We start from the raw sequence: 20,316 nt of genomic DNA, 5'->3' as shown, positions 1-20,316 counted from the left end.
AGCGGGCCACGTCGGCATGGTGTAATGAAGTTTCTATTATTTCAACGTTGCCAACGTCTTCCTTTCCAGCCATCTATATCTAATATTTTCACAGACCACAAGTCAAGCGGGCCACGTCGGCATGGTGTAATGAAGTTTCTGTTATTTCAACGTTGCCAACGTCTTCCTTTCCAGCCATCTATATCTAATATTTTCACAGACCACAAGTCAAGCGGGTCACGTCGGCATGGTGTAATGAAGTTGCTGTTATTTCAACGTTGCCAACGTCTTCCTTTCCAACCATCTATATCTAATATTTTCACAGACCACAAGTCAAGCGGGCCACGTCGGCATGGTGTAATGAAGTTTCTGTTATTTCAACGTTGCCAACGTCTTCCTTTCCAGCCATCTATATCTAATATTTTCACAGACCACAAGTCAAGCGGGCCACGTCGGCATGGTGTAATGAAGTTTGTTATTTCAACGTTGCCAACGTCTTCCTTTCCAGCCATCTATATCTAATATTTTCACAGACCACAAGTCAAGCGGGCCACGTCGGCATGGTGTAATGAAGTTTCTGTTATTTCAACGTTGCCAACGTCTTCCTTTCCAGCCATCTATATCTAATATTTTCACAGACCACAAGTCAAGCGGGCCACGTCGGCATGGTGTAATGAAGTTTCTGTTATTTCAACGTTGCCAACGTCTTCCTTTCCAGCCATCTATATCTAATATTTTCACAGACCACAAGTCAAGCGGGCCACGTCGGCATGGTGTAATGAAGTTTCTGTTATTTCAACGTTGCCAACGTCTTCCTTTCCAGCCATCTATATCTAATATTTTCACAGACCACAAGTCAAGCGGGCCACGTCGGCATGGTGTAATGAAGTTTCTGTTATTTCAACGTTGCCAACGTCTTCCTTTCCAGCCATCTATATCTAATATTTTCACAGACCACAAGTCAAGCGGGCCACGTCCGCATGGTGTAATGAAGTTTGTTATTTCAACGTTGCCAACGTCTTCCTTTCCAGCCATCTATATCTAATATTTTCACAAACCACAAGTTTGTTATCTGAAGCAAGTTTAGCGTGCAACAGGTACTGTGACGCTCAAAATTGGCCGCAACGAGTCCGGAGTGAGCAATTTTAGGTTGGTTTGTGGGGTTTAACGTCCCAAGGCGACTCAGGCTATGAGGGACGCCTTAGTGAAGGGCTCCGGAAATTTCGACCACCTGGGGCTCTTTAACGTGCACTGACATCGCACATACACGGGCCTCTACAATTTCGCCTCGATAGAAATTCATCCGCCGCGGCCGGGATCGAACCCGCGTCTTTCGGGTCAGCAGCCGAGCGCCATAACCACTGAGCCACCGCAGTGGCTTTGAACAATTTTAGTTTCGATATGCATTCTATGACAATTCATACAGTGCACGCAACTTGCACAAACAGTGAAAGTACTCTGTTCTTTTCATCGAGTGCTAAATGCTAAAATTTTCAGAAACATTGTGTTCACTGCTTCGTGAACTGAGCTCTTAGCACTTCTTGTGCGTTGAAGCTCATACTGAGAGCGATTACTCCTTGCCAGCCGCATCAATGCTTAATGTGGACTGTCAGTACCTGAGAGGACCACGTGAGATCCGTGCTTGTCACTCAGCCACCACCGATACAAGCAAGGCTCAAAAGATCGAAATTACACAGCGCGCAAACGGCTGCTCTAGCTCAGCCGAACGCGGTTGCGACCGACCGCCAGGGTTGCCAGATGGCTCCGACCTCAGGTAGCCAAATTGGCCTCCGTAGTAGCCCAAACGTAGCCAACAGCGAAATTTTTGCGTAGCCCAAAAGTAGCCAAAAAAAATTTGCTTTTTTGACGACATTTCTTAAGCATATTGAATTAATTTTCGGCAAGAATATTTACATATTAGATTTCTTTCCCGCAGATGATGTCTGAGGGGGTGCGCACGGCGTGTTCTTTCCGTTGTTACGTTTCGCATCCGTCATGCGCGCTAACCAGTGCGGCTAACAGGTGCGCTAACCAGGTCCTAAAGACGGGGCCGCAGTTCCATTTTGCAGGTGCGGCAGTAGTCCATATCACCTGAGGCGGGTGACGCGCCAGTCTGCACGCGGAAAAGATCGGCGGCGCTAAAAAACGCAATCGCAGCTCTAGTTTAGGAATATTTCACCTTTTAAATGTTCGCACGCAGATTAGACACGTCGACAGTGAAAATACCTTACTGTACACTTACGCAGCCTCACTTTCAATTGCATGCTTTAAGAGGAAGGTTCTCACTGAGAGCGTCACCTCAAAGCATCGAGCAGGCGCCTTCTTGAAGCTACATTCTACGGTATGCATGAGCTGAGAATAAATCAAGGATATATGCCATTAGATGATAATCTATGTCGATTTTATCTTCAGTCTAACAGCACCTTCACAATAATGAGAAAAACAATTACCCTTGAATTCCGGCTCCTTTTTCCATTTCTTTTTGTAGTTCCGGATGTACATCGCCCACTTGCCCATTCTGAAAGTTCTCGTAGCGACGGATCTAATGCCATGTCATGCCACTAACTTCCGGCGCCTTCGTTAGTTACAGTGCGTTCCGCGCCGCGCCGAAGGATGGCTCCACGGCTCCGCATGAGTGCACGAAGATTACGCAACGGGCACGGCGCTCTCGCGTCGCTTGCAATGAATATCGGGGGCTGCACGTGTGCCGCTTGAGGCTGCAGAAAAAGCGTAGGCTCTTGCGAGTGGCACGCTTGCTGTGTCCAGCACGACAATAGGAAGAAACTGAAAAAGACCTTATTAATGCGTAAGCATTACTTGCCTCATGCGCGAATCTTGAGCAGAATGTGTCCGCAAAACCAGAATGAACAATACAAGAAAAGAACATGCCTGGCGATGGGTTTCCAAACAGCCACCTACCCCAGCCGAAGCGAACGCCCAAACCACTAGGCCACGTCTATGGTTAACGGTTAACACGTGAGGATCACGAAACCAGGCAACAGAAGCGAAATAGTAGCATTTAATGCTTACGCATTCGCACCACGTAGGGAGACTTAAGTTCTCTTAATGTTTTCTCTCTATTCTGGGACCATGGTTGTCATGGCCACCCGAGGTGCACCGTCAATGGGAGAACGCTCAACATGTGCAGACGGCAACAGTCTATATTCAATGGCGCGCGCGCGGGTGGCGGAAGTTTGCGGATTAAGTGGAATCTATAGGCCATGAAGTGTTTCCGCGGGGCCACTTTCACGTTGTGTCAACTCTTTATAAAAGAAATCGAAAGGCCATGATCCTTGACCGCCTGAAATACAAGTTTTCTCGAACACAGCGTTTACAAATTGTCATTTTGTAGCAGACGCGCTGAATTTCTGTAATCATCTATAGCGTGCATTTTGATTCCAGCATACCTTTTATTTCTGTCACTGTGTAATTGTAACAGAGCACATTATAACTACTTAAACTTTTTTTTTCACTCATGAAAAAGATGTAGCCCAAAAGTAGCCACATAGCCAAAACGAAATTTCTGACGCCAACTCGGACAACAAGTAGCCCAATTTGGCTATTAATAGCCCAATCTGGCAACCCTGCCGACCGCACAAGCCATCATCGCGCACTTGATCAGACCAGAGTGTAGGTGGCGCTGCATGTCCAATATGGCGGCGCTCCAGTTACCGTCGTGATTGTTGTGGATACAATCGCGGTATATATTTGAGCAATCATTCATAAGCTAGAACATTAACAAGGTAAGTTTTTGGGCAAGTTGGTTTCGATATTTCATGGCTACAGCGCAATGAACGGGACAAGAAGAACACAGAAGAAGGACACAGGCAGGGACACAACACAGCTCTGTGTTGTGTTCCTGCCTGTGTCCTTCTTCTGTGTTCTTCTTGTCCCGTTCGCTGCGCAATAGTCATGAAATATGGGAAAGCAATTTGCCCAGTTCTATAGGTCAACCTATCAACTTTTGCGTTTATTCTTTCTGCGCGTATTTGTCCTGGATGCCTGTTTTGCCAGAGTTCAAAAGTAAATTGATCTCCCTTAAGAATGAAAGGACGGAGTTGGAGGTATTGACATTTTTTTTTATTTAGGTAGAGATGATTCCCACTCTTTTTATAATAAATATTTCGCATGTTGCGACCGGTACTGCGGGCCAGGCAAACTGTTCAAGGGCAGTTTTTTCTAGCAGCTTTTCTCCATCTGAAATTTCTAAGTGGCAAATAACTGATCTGATTTGAAATATGTACTCCGCTGACATGTTCAGCCGAGAATTTGAAGGCACCAACGCCTTTTCAAACACCTCCGAGGAATGATACGGTGTGGCCTCTAGCGGCGCCACGCTTAACCGGAACAAGGACAGTGCGAATCGGAACGTGTGCGACTTAATATGAGAGGACAGCCAAGGGTAACAATGGAATGAAAGTATCATTTGAAGTAGCTGTTTTTTGCATCCCAGGGACAACGCGAAGCACATATTTACGACACACGGGAGGAAATAGTGCACAAAGCTGGACTTATTTGTTGTTTCTTTTTGTATCTGCTAGCCCCCTTCGTGTTGGGAATGAAATAAAAACTGGTATGGTGCAAGAAACGGGGACACAGAAGGCACACAAAACACAGGACTGACGTGTTGGGAATGCATGTGTTATGCTGGCCTCCAGAGCAAAGAGGGGCCACTAGAAGGAAACTCACCGAAGCCGCGGATTAGAGCTTCTGGCTGGATCGCTCGAAACTGGCGGAATCTAGTACAGTGTTGCGACAAGATGACGACGCACATGAATATACCATGACAAATAGGCAAAGTACTCCAGTTTTTTATTTTTTTTACCAATTGCAGAGAGTATAACTGACGTCAGGAAAATGTTGCTGTGCAACTTGCAAGGGAGGTCGAAAAGTCTAGTTGGTAGTCCATATTTGGAAAAAACAGCGCACCGTGAAGACACGGACTGAGCAAGATAGGACGACACAGCGCTGACTTAAACGAGTTCTTTTAGAGCGCAGCGACGCAATATATATAGGAAAAGTGGGCGGGAAAACATGAGAAACAGCTGCTGGGCTTGCATGCGACAGAAAGATAACAAAGGTGAAAGAGACAGGAGATAACAATGCTGTACCTGGGAACAGACTAAAATGGAAGGGCGGGTAAAAGGAAGATAGGTAGTAACAGAGTAACAAATGGCAATATGCGACGACAACATGAAAGCAAAAATGCAAGTAAGACAGCCAAAAGATATACAGGTGGTTTTCTGCTAAGGCTATCGAAGGCAAAAGACCACCTGTGTTGGTGGTACGAGCCAAGGGGGGCAAGTCCTTGTCGCCTCACAGTTCGGCTCACTCTAAGATCGTTAAAAGAGGCAACGCGAGCCTATGCTTCACAAATCCCCTAATGAAGTCCTGTGTACACTCTATGAGCCAAAGCTTCAAAGAGCAAGCTCAGCGGCTGGTAAAAGCTGGCTACCCCAAGCTCCTTGCAAATCTCAGCAGCCGGCTCCCTCTTGAAGAAACTCCAAGGAAGTGAAGGGAGTGCTGCTCCAGACCTCCAACACAAGGTTGCTGCAGTGCCTTACCTGCATATTTATTCTCAGTCTCGAAAGGATCGGGCATAACGCAGGTGTCCGTGTCGTGTTCTCGGCACTCGACAAGCTATCCAAGCTTTGTCGAAGAGTGAATGCACCAGCTCTGCGAAGGCCAACCTACCTAGTTAAACATCATGCACCTTTCGTTCTTGCGAAGTTGGTGTGGTCTGTAAAATTGTCTTGAGCTGGGCAAGGTCTCCATGGGGCAGACCGGGAGCTGCCTCAATGAGCGTCTTATTCAGCATTCCAACAATGCTTACAACACTGTAATGAAAAACATCGGAGCCCACTGCCTAAAGTGCTCCTCCCGTTCCTCCTGTGAGCATTTTCTTCATGAATGCTCTGTCATCACGAGAAATGCGCATCAGATCACACGGTAAATCATAGATGCCGCCCACATTCTAAAGCTAGGAGAAGATTGTGTAAGCACGCCCTTGATAGCTGTAACTAAACGGGAATTTGGCTATTTGAGCCACCTTCAGTTAAAGTAATTATAGGTCGTCCTACCCTAATTTCGAAGTTTCAAAGTTTAGGGTTCCTGTTTTCAGCTTTTTGCTCTTACTGGCCCTTTTGGCAAGGGTTCGTCCTTCTGCTTTTAACGGCCTTTTTGGCTCTTTTATTGCATTTTATTGTCATTCTGCTTTTAAAGGCCTTCTGGCTCTTTTATTGCATTTTATTTTCATTATGCTTTTAATGGCCTTTTTGGCGATCTTACTTGCATTCTTGTTTTCATGTTGTCATCACATATTGTCATTTGTTGCTCTGTTACTGCCTATCTTCCTTTTACCCGCCCTTCCATTTTAGTCTGTTTCCAGATACAGCATTGTTATCTCCTGTCTTTCATTTTGTTATCTTTCTGTCACCTGCAAGCCCAGCTGCTGTTCACCATGTTTTCCCACCTACTTTTTCTGTATATATTGTGCCGCTCTGCAATAAAATAACTAACTATAGTTGAAGTCAGCGCTGTGCCGTCCTATCTTGCTCAGTCCGTGTCTTAAGGGGCGGCACTGTTTTTTTACCAAATTTCCTGCGCAAGCTCCGTCAGCTTCCAGGCCTGTGTTGGCTCGTGAGCGCGCGAGAACTCTGTCTCGTAGATGCCGCCGCATACTGCCGTTCCGCAAGAATTCGTCCAAAATTCACAAAGGCGTCGGTTTGGCACTGTAGGCGCTCCATGATAAGAGCGCAGAACTGAACACACGGACAAAACAACTGCGTTGCAGCGCCGCTTCGTTGTTGGTGCAGCAGCAGCTCTGCGTCGAACTAGGTATTTACTACGACGAAAATTCGCCGTGCTCTGGCCGTACAGGCGAAGCATGTTGGGAACGCAGACGTAGATTTCGTTGCAGCTCGGGGCGCAATTAAGGAGTAGACCCCGAAGCGAGAAGGCCGAGGTATTCTAAGAACGTATACGTAGTAGCGGAATGCAGCTCACCACCAGCACGGCCGAAGGAGTCATCCAGACGAGCCTCGGCGACACTCTGTGCCTACCGGACACCGGCAGCGTCGACTGCGACTCGTGCAGCTTCGCTCGCGCTACGCTGTCGAACGTTCACGTCAGACACGTATATACGCGTGTCAGATTCACAATGGACCCTGATGGGACAGCTCCCTTGGGGTACGAAAAGAGAAGGAGGGGAGGGAAGGTGGGACGTGTGGCTCCTTTATAAACTCAATGAAAGCTGCGACAAGAACAACAACACAATGGAACCAGCTGGCATCTGTTCGTAGCAAATCGCGACCCCTGACTGAGTTTGGCGCCGCAGCTCGACGGGATCTGTCAGTCTGTTGCCGCTGTTAAGCCCCGAACGGTGTTTTTTTGCCGTGTTTGCGAAGCTTCTTCCGAACGCTGCTATCTGTATGGGCAGTGTGCTCGCAGATCTCACAACTAACCGCCCCATCCGGTGCGTATGCCTCGTCCAGCGCTTCAATACCTGTAGAAACATGCATCTTCTGGCAGTATCTTATCTCCCACATGAGGCCACTTCCAGCGGCAGAAAGCAGTGACGTTGCCTGCCCTCTCGAATGCGTAGGTCAGCCGCTGACATGCCTCAATTTCCCTTCCCCCACATATGAGGCTGCGTTTAACGAGCATGATGGAGAGAGAAAACTTTATTGTCGGAAAAGAAGGGTTCCTGGGCGCTTAGCAGAAGGGCCAGGTGGCCGTTAGCTGATAGCTGGCGGCGACCTCTTCGGCGCGCTCGATGGCTCCTGCCTGGACGGCGGGGTCCGAGCTGCGCAGCACTTCTTCCCAGGCGTCTGGTGAGGGAGCTTCTATAAGAGCTTCCGGAGGAGGATCCTCCGGGCAGTCCCATAGCATATGATCGAGGGTGGCAGTGGTACCGCAGTGTTTGCAGGTGGGGTCTATGAGATCGGGGTAGATGTGGGCGTAAATGTACGGGTTCGGGTAAGAATGGGTAACAGACAATTTTCGTGCTTTGTATCCAATGCTGCCCAGTTAATTGTATCCGCTAATTCTGCTCATTATTTTTGACCCACTGACACTGACCGCTTTCAGAGCACTTATTTTTCAGCATGATCACCATGTACCTTTTCGATGGAGGAGAAAGATGAGAACGGCTGATGCGATCTAAATCTGACCGCAGATGCGAGCCATTCTGGCATGTGTGACCAGCGGGAGGAAATAGCCGGCCGCGCAACTAGCCCACGGTAACAAGAATAAAGGTTTTCCTTTCTAGAGGCCCGTGTACTGTGCGATGTCAGTGCACGTTAAGGAACCCCAGGTGGTCGAAATTTCCGGAGCCCTCCACTACGGCGTCTCTCATAGCCTTAGTCGCTTTGGGACGTTAAACCCCACAAAACAAACCAAGCCAACCCTTTTTATTCAAGCTTCAATCCCTGTATACAAGATACGTGCGTTTCTTTCCTGTATAGCAGCGCATTTCAAGCTGCCTGTACAGAGCGTGCACATACAGCCCGAAACAATATGTCCCTGCCTGTCGGCATTGTTTTTACTGCGTTTCATAGCGAAGATATCTGTACCGGTATGCACCGAAGCAGGACAACTATGCAGATTTATCGAACTCTGCTGCTGAACTGAAAGTTTCTTCCCTACTGTAACGATTGCTTACTGCGGCAACAAGTTTCCAAAGTAACCTACCGAAAAAAAATTGCCGACGATTACGTTACTCCCTAATGCGAAGTTTGAGCGCAGCTCTTCAACTGTTACAGCTTTTCGATAGATTTAGGCGAAGAATTCGAGCAAGACATGTATGCACAATTACAGACAACTTATTTTTCACACATGTTCCTTCATCAAGGAACACTCCAGTAACAGTTCTTGATTGTCATGAAGGAAGCATTGTGGTCGGAGAAATAGACGGATATATGCTCGACCTGCTGCACCAATGCCTGATTCTCAAAAACGAGGTCTGTGCAAGTATTTCGCGAGGTTGTCACAGCTGTGGGAGGCGTTACGAGCGAGAGGAACGGGATGTTCTAAAGCATAAGTGGTAATAAAATCCCTGTTTGTCTTTATATCGACATTTAAGTCCCCACCCAACCTGCCACTCTGGCAGGTGGCAGTTTATGGTTGGTCGCGAGAGTTCGCTCACCGTTGTCAGCGCTCACGCAAGCAGCCCACATCTCTGTCATCACCCCACGTACCTATAAGCGAGATTCAGGCGTCCACTGACCCAGGGAGCCAGTTATGCGCACTTCCTTTCCTTAAAATGATCGGAGCGTAAAGCGTTGTCACCGCCATTGCCAATGAACACAACGAATGCCGACGGCCTATGGCTTCAGCGCCGCGTTTCTGGCACAACGTTGTCAATGCCAACGCATGCAGCGCTCATCTGTCACTACCGCCACGTAGCTTAAAGCACGATTGAGGTGTCCGCTGTTCCAAGAGGGCAGTTATGCGCCTTCCCTCTGGTTCAGGTGTCCACCGAGATGTGTGAGGCATGCAGCTACTGCCATTTCCTTCCCTCAAAAACCTATTTACCAGTTTTACCCTTTGCTTCCCAAGCTCCCGCGCCATTGGTTTCGCGGCTGTGAGAGACAGATACTTCGTAATTTCTGTCCTCAGAAACCAATTCACCAATTTTTTTTTCCCTCTGCTTTCCAAGCTACCGCTCCATTGGTTTCACAGTTTAAAGGGTGTCCACTGCTGGTTACAGCGGCGACGGCAACGCCACGAAACGCAGAAACGGGCGCCAAAGAGCTGCGCTCAAAAAAAAATGGCTGAGGCTTAACTTGGTTAACCCTGGTCAGATGCGAAGCATATTGATGGCTAAGCTTGGTAATACATGGCTTTCCTTGGTTGAATACTTGGTCATTTTAATACAACCACTAGAAGCCTTCGTCGTGGGGGAAGACAACGGCATGGCTACAGCGGAACGCCGACTAACCCCGAGACGCGCGTTGGGTGGGCGCCTGGATTGCCACGGAAGCCGCGTCCGCCTGCCCGGTGGAGCGAGCGTTTGACCTACACCGAGTGTGAACGCGCGTTCGAAATGCGCGGGAATGCCGCTCGAGGACATTCCGGTGTCTGTGCGATGGCATCGTTCTCCCTCTCCCAGCGCGTGACGGCGATCTGTCGTGACGTCATGTGTCACGTGGTATGTCACGTGGTGTAACGTCACTGTACAACGTGGTCTGCACGGCGTGCAACCACAGCGACGGCGCGAGGTGGACCCCCATCATCATCATCAAAACGTTTATTTCCACCGAAATGAGACTCCTTTTTGGACCCCCCGGCACGCAGGCCTAAGGGAGCCCTACTTAGGAGCCTCGCAAACTAAGGTCTGGTGAAGACACATTGTCTCTTCACGGCCTCAGCCGCCAGGCGGATGGCTTGTTGCTGCTTAGCGGGGTCCTCGCTCCGCAGCAAGGTCTCCCAGGCTTCTCTATCTTCTATCTTTTGCTCGGCGCCCGGGCTTCCAGCACATTCCCATATGACATGGTCGAGAGTGCCCCTCTCCCCGCACGTTATGCAATATTGGTCTTTCTCCTCTTTGGAGATTGTTATGTATACCCAGAAGGGGCTTATATGATTCCCCCCTTGCAATCTTCTCCACGCAATTGCCTCCTCTTTTGCGAGGGAACGGTCGGGCGGCGGATAGACCCTCCTGCTCAGCTTATAATGTTCCGTGATCTCATGGTATGAAATTAGGCTATCTTTCATGTCTATGAGGGAGGGCTGCTCTGCGGCCGCCCGGTGATAGAGAGCTCGGGCAAGCTCGTGTGCAGCCTCATTTCCTGCAATAGACTCATGCGCTGGGATCCATATTATCTCTATGTTACGTTCTATCGGCCTCGCCTCGAGGACGTGTTTGGCCTCTTCCGAGATTCTTCCTTTCGCGAAGTTTCTTACTGCAGTTTTGCTGTCACTTAAAATCGTCGTGGCCTTGGTACCGACGCAAGCGAGCGACCCCCATCTTCCTCTGTCGTGACGTCATGTGTCACGTGGTATGTCACGTGGTGTGACGTCACTGTGCCACGTGGTGTGCACGGCGCGTAACCACGGCGAAGGGCTGTAGTGTACCTCCGTCTTCCTCTGTCGTGACGTCATGTGTCACGTGGTATGTCACGTGGTGTGACGTCACTGTACCACGTGGTGTGCACGGCGCGTAACCACGGCGAAGGGCTGTAGTGTACCTCTAGTAATATGCTTCGCATAAAATGTCAACGCGCTGAGCCAAGCCGTGTGGCGCCATGAAAGAACAGCACACAGGAAATCAGCAAGACGACAGAAGGGGACAGGAAAAACAGCGCTACGACAATATCGCGCAGTACAGTACGGTGCAGCGTTCCTTGAAGAGTGCTTAAGGCAGAACTAGTGGTTATGCCGTCCTCGCTTGTTTGGCTTTAATGGCCTAGATTTTCTGCACTGTGCAAGCAGATTCTAGACAACTCAGAAATTAAATTGGCCTGGACATCCACTTGATTTTATTTTTTCGCTTTTGATTGCAGTCTCTGACCGACCTCGCCGGGTGAACTTTGATGAACTGATCTTCATTGGTTTGGTTTGGTTTGGTTTATGGGGTTCAACGTCCCAAAGCGACTAAGGCTATGAGAGACGCCGTAGTGAAGGGCTCCGGAAATTTCGACCACCTGGGGTTCTTTAACGTGCACTGACATCGCACAGTACACGGGCCTCTAGAATTTCTCCTCCAAAGAAATTCTGCCGCCGCGGCCGGGATCGAACCCGCGTCTTTCGGGTCAGCAGCCGAGCACCATAACCACTGAGCCGCCGCGGCGGCGAACTGATCTTCATTGAGACGGCAGTTCAATTACAATGAAATCTTATGCGAAACTCGTTAACCGTACGGCTATAGCCGCTAGATGATATCTGAATGTGATGGTACACTTCCGTACTTTATACAACCAGTTCCAGAAAGTGTTTTAAGAATTAAACGTTATTTGAAGAAAAACGTGTACATGACAGACCAGTGCCTCCTTGGACAGACAGAAAAAGTGTTTTCCCAAGCACTTCGTCACTAACCTAACTTCACCTTACAATCCATTGCCGTTTGGATTGTGCTTTACCCTTGAGGTTTATGACAGGGATAGAGTTCACAACCCTCCTGCAACGCTGCAAAGTACTGTGCTGCGCAGTATTTTCCCTGTGCTCTTCTGTCGTCGGACCGTTTTTCCCGTTTTCCCTCTGTGCTGTTCTGATGCATGCTGTTTTCTCGTGTGCTATTTTTCCGTGTCCACAAATCAGCCAGAAAGGTAGGGGGTGGGGTGGTGTGGGGGGATGGGGGGGGAGGGGATGTCTTTTATCGAGACAAGTCACCAGGATGTGCGATTCACGAGTGATCAGGCGTGTTAGTGCTATGTGTGCCAACAAGCGTCCAATTTAAGTAGCACACATTTTAAAAGGCGAGTGAAGAGACTGTGCTTAAATTTTTGCTCGCGTTCTTTAGAGACATTTCACCCCAACGGTACAAGAATCCCCGCGGATAAATTAGAAAGCAAACCGGCGTTGCTTCAAACGGCACAGTCCAAGTGTTCTGGCCACGTTAAACACGACAGCTGAGCATTCAGTGCAAAAGTGTGCCGGGTCCTAATTCTGCAGAAAAACGAGTAAAAACATGCACTTCGCAAAACTAAAGGTGGACGCACCAGTATACGCCAGCCTTCATGCAAAAAAAAAAAAAAAACGCTTTTCACAACCTCAAAGTAAAGTGCAAGCATCAGGCTACTTTTTGCAGAAGCACCTTAACTGACAGCCCACCCTTACAGATCAGTGGTAAATATCACAATTAGTTAACTGTTTACTGGGACGTACTGCCATTTTATTAAAGCGTTTTCAGATTTCACATTCACGGCCGAAATTCAAAAGCAGATTAAGTATTTCAGAACTTTTTTTTTTCATTTTCCTTTCAGGGATAATCTTTTGTCCACATATACAATTAATCTTAGTGCGTCGTTGTCACTTCCAAACATATGACTCCAAATAAAGAAACGCTCCTTTGTTCCTTTCGCTCCACCCTTCCGGTTGCGCAAAATTTGTTTCCAAGCTATTTACATCATCTAAGCTGTCCTCATACCAATGGCGGCATCGATGATGATCTTAAATATAATTGGGGACAGCCAACACAGAGGCACTGTCTCCCTTAGATTCTCTTCTATTGCTATCTTAGATGTTGAGCCCTTAATATTTACGAACAGCTTATGCAAGCTGCGCCATGTCATTGCTGGAGGGAAGAAATTATGATGACGTCACAAGGTCATGTGACCTAGGTGGCCCACCTAGGTTGCTCTTATTTCGCTCACAGACAACGACGCGGATTTTTTTTTTTTTTGAGACATGGGCTCCTTAACCCTGATGCGTTAAAAGAGTGTGGCCGGCTCTTTAACCCTGCAACGGCCAGACAATGAAAATGTCGGATAAAAGCGAGTTTCTTGCATTTCTTCGTTCATCATCATCATCAGCCTCACTACGCCCACAGCAGGGCAAAGGACGCTCCTATGTCTCTCCAATTAACCCTAACCTTTGTCAGCTGTGGCCACCCTAACTTCTTAATCTCATTCCCCCAACTAACTTTCTGTCGCTCCCTGCGACGCTTGCCGCTTGGGGTACATTCCGTTACTCTTAAAGGGCAACTGCAGCACTTTTTTGAGAATTTCGCGACATTCAAGGATTCAAATCTATATATGGTGTAGGTAAAGCATGCCAAGTATTTTTGTACTAGCACTTAAAATGGTGACGTAATCGACGGTCGAATTTTGCTCTTCTCCTCAATGCACCGGAGGAGTGCAGAGAAATTCAGCGTGACGTCACGGAAGGTATGAATTGAAATTACCGCTGTCGTCCGCCAGACCCTGACCTGACTCGTTAGACGCTGCCAAACAACTATCGGCGGGGTTTGCCTTCAGTGGCGTTGGGTTTTTTTTTCCTTCAAAGCAGGCGTTTCTGCGTTGGAAGCGTACCGATACCTTCGATGACGTGATCATGCGCCCCACACTTCGCGTTGTGCGCTGCGGAAAAGCTTGAAGGGCGTCCGGAGTTTAACCGGCGATTACTTCACTATTTCAAGTGCTAGCCCAAAAAGACTTCCCATGCTTTACCTGCAAGTTTCACGCATTCGACCCTCTTAAGCTCGTTGATTTCTAAAACATATGCAGCTTCCTTTAAGGACCAGCGGTAATCTTGCCTACGCATTACATACCCTGCCCAAGCCCATTTTTTCCTTTTGATTTCGACTAGGATGTCATTAATCCGCGTTTGTTCCCTCACCCACTCTGCCCGCTTGCGGTCTCTTAACGTTACACCGATCATTTTTCTTTCAATAGCTCGCTGCGTTGTCCTCAACTTAAGCTGAACACCTTTCGTTAGCCTCCACGTTTCTGCCCCGTAGGCGAGTACCGGTATCCACAGCGGGCGGGTGGCCTATCAGACGATCGTACTAGTAGACGAGACAGACAAATGGCAGGCCAGTAAAAAGAGAGCTCTTTTTGACGTCCCTCTCTATTTGTGTTTTCTTTTTTTTAAGCACCCGGAAATAGCAGGGAGGAAGCAACATGTTGTATTCCCTCCTGTTAACGGAAAGAACAGATGTGAGTGTCCCGACATCGTCAGAAAATGGCTCTTTGGCCTGGAATTCACTTTCCCCATTCAACCTTTCAAGGTTGTTGCTATTCAGCTGAAACGAAAAACTAAATAGTTAGGATAGAAAAGAACGCCTTCCTTTAAAAATGCAGAACTCCAGGGGACGAGCCCTTTACCGACCCTTTCAGGGTTCCTTTGCCTTTGATCCGTAACGTTTCAAGCACGCACTCGTGCTGACCTCCCAAAGCAACGCTTACATTTTTGTCAGCGATTTATGTTTTGTTTTCGCGGTTTCCTCGTCCTGCGTTCCTCTGGCCGCAATGGAAACAAGGACTGCACGCAAGAGATATTCATAACGCTCTTGCTTGACAGCCGAACATTGCACTTCGAGCAGACAAGGGCAAGGAGATGAGGGGCTTGTTAGGATGTACTACATACGAAAGAAGACTGCAGTTTAAGGCCAACAAAAGCGTGGCCTCAACCTGCGCCACTTGTGTATCGCAGGTTATAAGTGTCCAGTCGTGAAATAAAAAAAGTCGACTTAGCAAATAAGACAAAAGGAAAATGGTTTGGTTTAGTTTATTGGGGTTAAACGTCCTAAAGCAACTCAGGCTATGAGAGACGCCGTAGTGAAGGGCTCCGGAAATTTCGACCACCTGGGGTTCTTTGACGTGCACTAACATCGCACAGCACGCGGGCCTCTAGAATTTCGCCTTCATCGTAATTTGGCTGCCGCGGCCGAGATCGAACCCGCGTATTTCGGGTCAGCAGCCGAGCGCCGTAACCACTGAGCCACCGCGGCGGGGCACAAAAGCAAAATGAAAAAGGATAGAGAATGCGATCGCCAGTGATCCACAGCCAACAGAAAGTGTCAGCAGTCACGCACTTTTTTTTACTTCTCGGCTAGCTTGCCCTTCTAGGTTTCCTGAAATTGATGGTTTCACCTCGTGCTATAATACTAACTTGGCTTGAAAATTGCGTCTTGCCTAGGAATGTTTGGGTGCGTTGTACTTCAGGTGGGAGGGATTCCTCCATAAATATTGCGGCAAAAAGAGTGTAGTCCCGTAATCGAAGCTGAAAAGGAGTAAGACTAACGGCAAACGATTAGTACGCAGGAAGACTAACTGTTACCGGTGCCCCTTCGCAATTGATGTCTCTAAGGAATCAATGGCTGCTCTTTTAGGGACTCACGATGGTGGCAACGCAGTTAGCCAGAGAAGGACTAAAGCGTAGCAGTAGCAGCTATTTCTGACTCACACGGTAGGGGGCGGTCAAGAGAATGCGCCACCGCGCCACATGTGTTCATGTGGCCAAGGCGGGACAGAGATCAGTAGCAATGGCAGCACAAGAGTGAATCCGACCGCCTCCTTTTGTTGGCAGCTTAAGGGCCTCCCTCATAGCTGAATGGAGCGTAAGAGACTTTCCAGAGCCTCATACTTCAAAAATTCACAACTTCCCGACGTACGCTTAGAAACAGGGAAATGTCAGCTAAATATGCCGAACAAGAGCTCTAAAGCTGCCTCGCATATAGCCAGCCTCTGTGGTCTACTTTGAGGTATTTTTCTTCTTTTAAAAAATACGAAATATGCAGGGCCCTTTGCTTCGCGCAGCTGTCGGTACACATGATACCCCTCGCGTGAATCCACTCGTCCCACAAACCCAGCATTCGTGCAGAGAAACACCGCGTGGAGAAGTAAGGAGCACTGCTTCTGGCGCGTACGCCACACACCGCGCCAACGTCACAACTCCCAGGGTGCATCGCGGTGGCGTGGCGCAACTGCTGGTGAAGTCGGTCTATTCGTCGGCCGTAATGGGAATTCCAGCGACAGTAGTGATGGTGCGAAATGATACCTCCAGACAAAGGCTTTACTAACTGTGGGTGCGGATGGGGGATGTTTGTTTTGTTTACGCCGTAACACCCACGTTAGTGTAGCCGGGTGATGTTACCAGACAAGGAGCACGAGGGTGGAGGTAGGGATGTAACGTACTCGTGCGTCGCGCACAACGTCGCTGTGTTCGAACCAATCAGCGTGGCCCGTTGCACTTGTTTTCTATTTATTTATTTATTTATTTACCCGCAGCGCCACATGTGGGGGGGGGGGGGGGTAGGTTATACAAAACAAGGAAAAATTGCAAGGGCAATCTCAATGAAGTTGCAAAAACACTTCATTTTCAATAACATTAACAAAAAAAGAAGATAAAGCATTCCATTCTCGAATAGGAAAGAACGCTATCTTATAAACAAATCGGTTCTTGATCTGAATTCGCGCACTTTATGGTTATGATCAACCCGCTCGGATCTGTAGTGCGGATGGAAAATCTACTCTGTAAGAATAGCAATTTTATTGCAACATAAAATAAAAATATTAAGCCTTAGCTTTCTCCTTCTCACTTCAATAGGTTCCCATTCGAATTCCTGTTTGACGCTAGACACACTAATGTGTTACTATAATTGCCAGAAACATCGCGGGCCGCTGACTTCTGAACTCTTTTCTAATATTTGTCTAATTGCCCCTTTCTTCCTTGCACCCCATGTTGAGCCGACATCAACGACGCGTAGTCGGAAACGTGGATATAACAGCTATTGTTGTAAATAGCTGACAAGTTTGGGAATTTTCCGTGGCTAATTTTCTGCGGATCAGTAAGGCACGGTCTTTATCAGATTAGATCCGACAGGAATAACTAAAAGTATAGGCACCGTCTTCCTCATCTAATCAGACTCACGACAACCTCTGCGGCCGCCCTTATAAGCAAGGGCGCTTATCTCCGCTTATCTCCACGACAGAAGATTACAATTCCACTCTAGGACCTTGTGCCTGTTTGCTAGCTTCGGGCTGCGCAAACGGAGTATGAGAGCTAAGCAGATCACGCATCTTTGGTGACGCCGCCCTTGCAATAATTCTTTGTAACAGAACAACCGTTCAACAACAGCGATATCTGTGCGCATGACTATGAAGGAAAGTATGGAAGCGCTGATGAAGCTGCTGCTGACGGAAACTAAACGGAGGCCGGCGCCAATTTCTTTTTCCACGTGGAAACAACGGTTTCCTTGCAACTATAATGCTGAACATAGCAGTGCAGAGACAAAAGAGGTAACAACACATGCGCTATGTTTTTGCATTAGTCGCCGTTGTGCTGTTAAATGCACTTATAATGAATCAGCTAGAGCCCGCACTTCTCAGTGAGCTTGGTGAGAGTCTGTTAAAGAACAAGAGCTTGGCTATCGTCATCAGTTAGAGTATGGGCATGAAGAAATGCGAATCGTTTTCACATGTTAGCAACTTATTATACACATTCGACCGCCCTTGACAATCGGTCAACCTTGTTTCCTTAATTTCACTTGACTGGGGTTCTTCAACGGACATCGAAATTTCAAGTAAACAGGCGTGTTAACATTTCGTCTCTATTGAAATGCGGCTGGTGAACACGGTCCACCATGAGGCGGGCTGCAGACACCCTGCTATATTCGAGAGAACGAGGAGGAAACATGCACAAACCGCGAATAAACATTTTCCAGCCCAGAAAACCTCGCCATGCATTCCACCGCTCCATTAACGATGACAACGCACGAGGACGCCCTCAGTTAGAGCAAGGTCAGCGCAGCTGGTGTCAGCGAGGCGTGACAGCAACTCGGCACACACAGCGCATCATGATGTATCGACGAGCCGCGGCGTTGCCACGTGCTGGAAGCCGCGATAACAGGCTGCGAACGACCGGTCCATCTCCCAGCCTAGGCTATTTTTTTTTTTACTCCATTACAAAGGCGGTGACAAAGAAAGATTACGACTAGGAGGATTTCGTATGGCCCGATGTCGACGTAGTCGACAGATATCGTTCGCAGGGTTGCGCTGTAGGTCATGCAATTCGCGATAATTCCACAACGGCGTTTCGGTGCGGCAACGCGATCGAACCGCACATAAAAGTGTATACCAGTCTGTCGATGCGGGCTTCAATGAATCCATTTGTAGGTGTCGCTTTTTGCTGCATGTGTACCCTTGTCTTGACCCGCGTTGCCGCTCCGAAGCATCCTTCTAGATATGCTTCATCGTGCATCAGACAGAGCCTCTGCCTCATTCTGGAGGCGTCTGCACCTGCTCGCTCTACGGAAGATATATAATGAAAAAGCCGCCAATGCCGCCATCTCCGATGGTTCTGCCCTCGCCCTTCTTCGCAGCTCAGCGGAACGAATCTCGCTCCCGCGCCAGATAAGCGGCTGCGGAGGCAGCTGGCTGGCGCACTGGCGACGCGCTCAGAAACAGTCGGGCGCGCCAGCAATGCGCGCACACCACTGACGCGCTCTTTCCGCTTCAACGCGCCGCAGGGTTCACCGAGGAACAAAAAAAAAAAAAGAAACTTCTCACCCGAGTATTAGTGGTCGGTGGCTGCTGTTGCCGGCGTCGTCGCCTGTAGTCTGGTCTCCGCCGAGAGACGTCGATCGTCTACGCCGTCGAGGCGGCTGCTTCGATGAGGCAGCGAGGAATGTCGGCCGATCCGGAGGAGATGCCTTGTGCTCGCTACTGCCGCCGTCTCAGCAGATAAGTGCCGCGCTGCACACGGGCCTCAGGTCGCTGCACCCGAGCCGCATTGAGAGCACGCGCTTCCGTGCCGTGTGCGGACGCGAGCTGCCATCGCCGGACCCTTGCCTCCGCCATCGGGTCATCGAGGGCGCGCTGCGTTGCGCACGAACCGCCGACGGCGTTTACGCGCCGGGCTCGCAACATGGTGCTAGATGGGCGGAGGCCGAAGCGCGATGACGGAAGGCGAGAACGGAAGCCACGCATGTGGAACCGGGCCGCGGCACAGCTGCGCAAAGCGAAGGACCAATAGGGAGGAGGGACGATGCATGCAACGCTCACCTGCATCGGAGCAGCATGCTCGCAAGGAGTAGCTTACAGAATTTGAATGAAGCGCGCGTTTCGAGCGGACGAAAAGATGAGCTGGCATTTCTGGCGCGAGCGATACGGTCGTTCCAATCACTCACTCCGGGCGTTCAACCAGACAGCTACCGCCATAAGCGAGTGCTCTATAGTTTTGGTTAATCAGCCGCCGCGATGGCTTAGTGGCTGCGGCGTTTTGTAATGCTTCGTTTTGTTTTCCTTCCTTTTGGCCACGTGTCATTGGTGTCAGCTTAACGTTGAAAGGACCCAGAAAGGAAGAAGGGGAGAAACGTCAAATGTGTCGCGACAGGTGGAAGAAATTAACCTGTCGACCCCCACTACTGCGTGGATTACAGCCTAGGGAGTTCCATTGGCACCTGGAAATCCGTGCAGTGTGGACATTCCGCCCCGTATTCAGTGGAGTGGAAAGTGTATAGTATTGCGAGGTGTCTTCTGTATGTGTGGAACTGATGTTGAAGCTAGATTGTGGCCTTCTCCAGTGTCAGGCGCTGTGTGCGTAAGAGAGGAGGGGGGGGGGGGGGGGGGCGGAACCATCGAATCTGGCCCGTCATGTTCTTGGACATATTTCAGCGAAAGACCATGGACATGCCTAATCCACTTATTACCACCTACAAATGTGAAGGTCGAGATAGGTACCGGTAAGCGGATTAGCATGCGCGCGGCCTTTCGCCATGCTACTTGCCACCATAGTTTCTAGAATAGTAATTCAGGGCTACTTATTTTCTACACACATCAATGTACACACATGTATACATTGATTTAGAGAGAGATGAGCACGCGCGCATTTATGACGATTAAAGAAAAAAATAAATTAAGTAGACGAGACAGCATTTTATTGCCTATTTTCCAG

At 48.8% G+C, this 20,316-nt stretch overlaps 1 protein-coding gene across 2 annotated transcripts in view; it reads right to left on the bottom strand.

Annotated features, from left to right (window-relative positions):
• The window catches only part of ZnT35C (solute carrier family 30 member 3), a 58,007-nt gene extending 38,697 nt beyond the window's left edge, over positions 1 to 19,310 (bottom strand). Inside the window, exon 1 of one of the 2 annotated variants that reach the window (XM_089566110.1) lies at positions 18,930 to 19,310. The gene's annotated coding sequence lies outside the window, so the exon portion shown is untranslated. Of the gene's footprint in view, positions 1 to 6,984; positions 7,061 to 18,929 lie in introns of those variants that run through there. The other variant, XM_089566111.1, reaches the window with a different exon arrangement.
• Positions 19,311 to 20,316: the final 1,006 nt, after the last annotated feature.

This window comes from Amblyomma mixtum, chromosome 1, assembly GCF_055824585.1.
Source record: "Amblyomma mixtum isolate Tamu chromosome 1, ASM5582458v1, whole genome shotgun sequence".
Lineage (NCBI taxonomy): Eukaryota > Metazoa > Arthropoda > Arachnida > Ixodida > Ixodidae > Amblyomma > Amblyomma mixtum.
The sequence above is the reverse complement of the archived record's forward strand: the minus strand, read 5'-3'. Positions and strand labels throughout refer to the sequence as shown.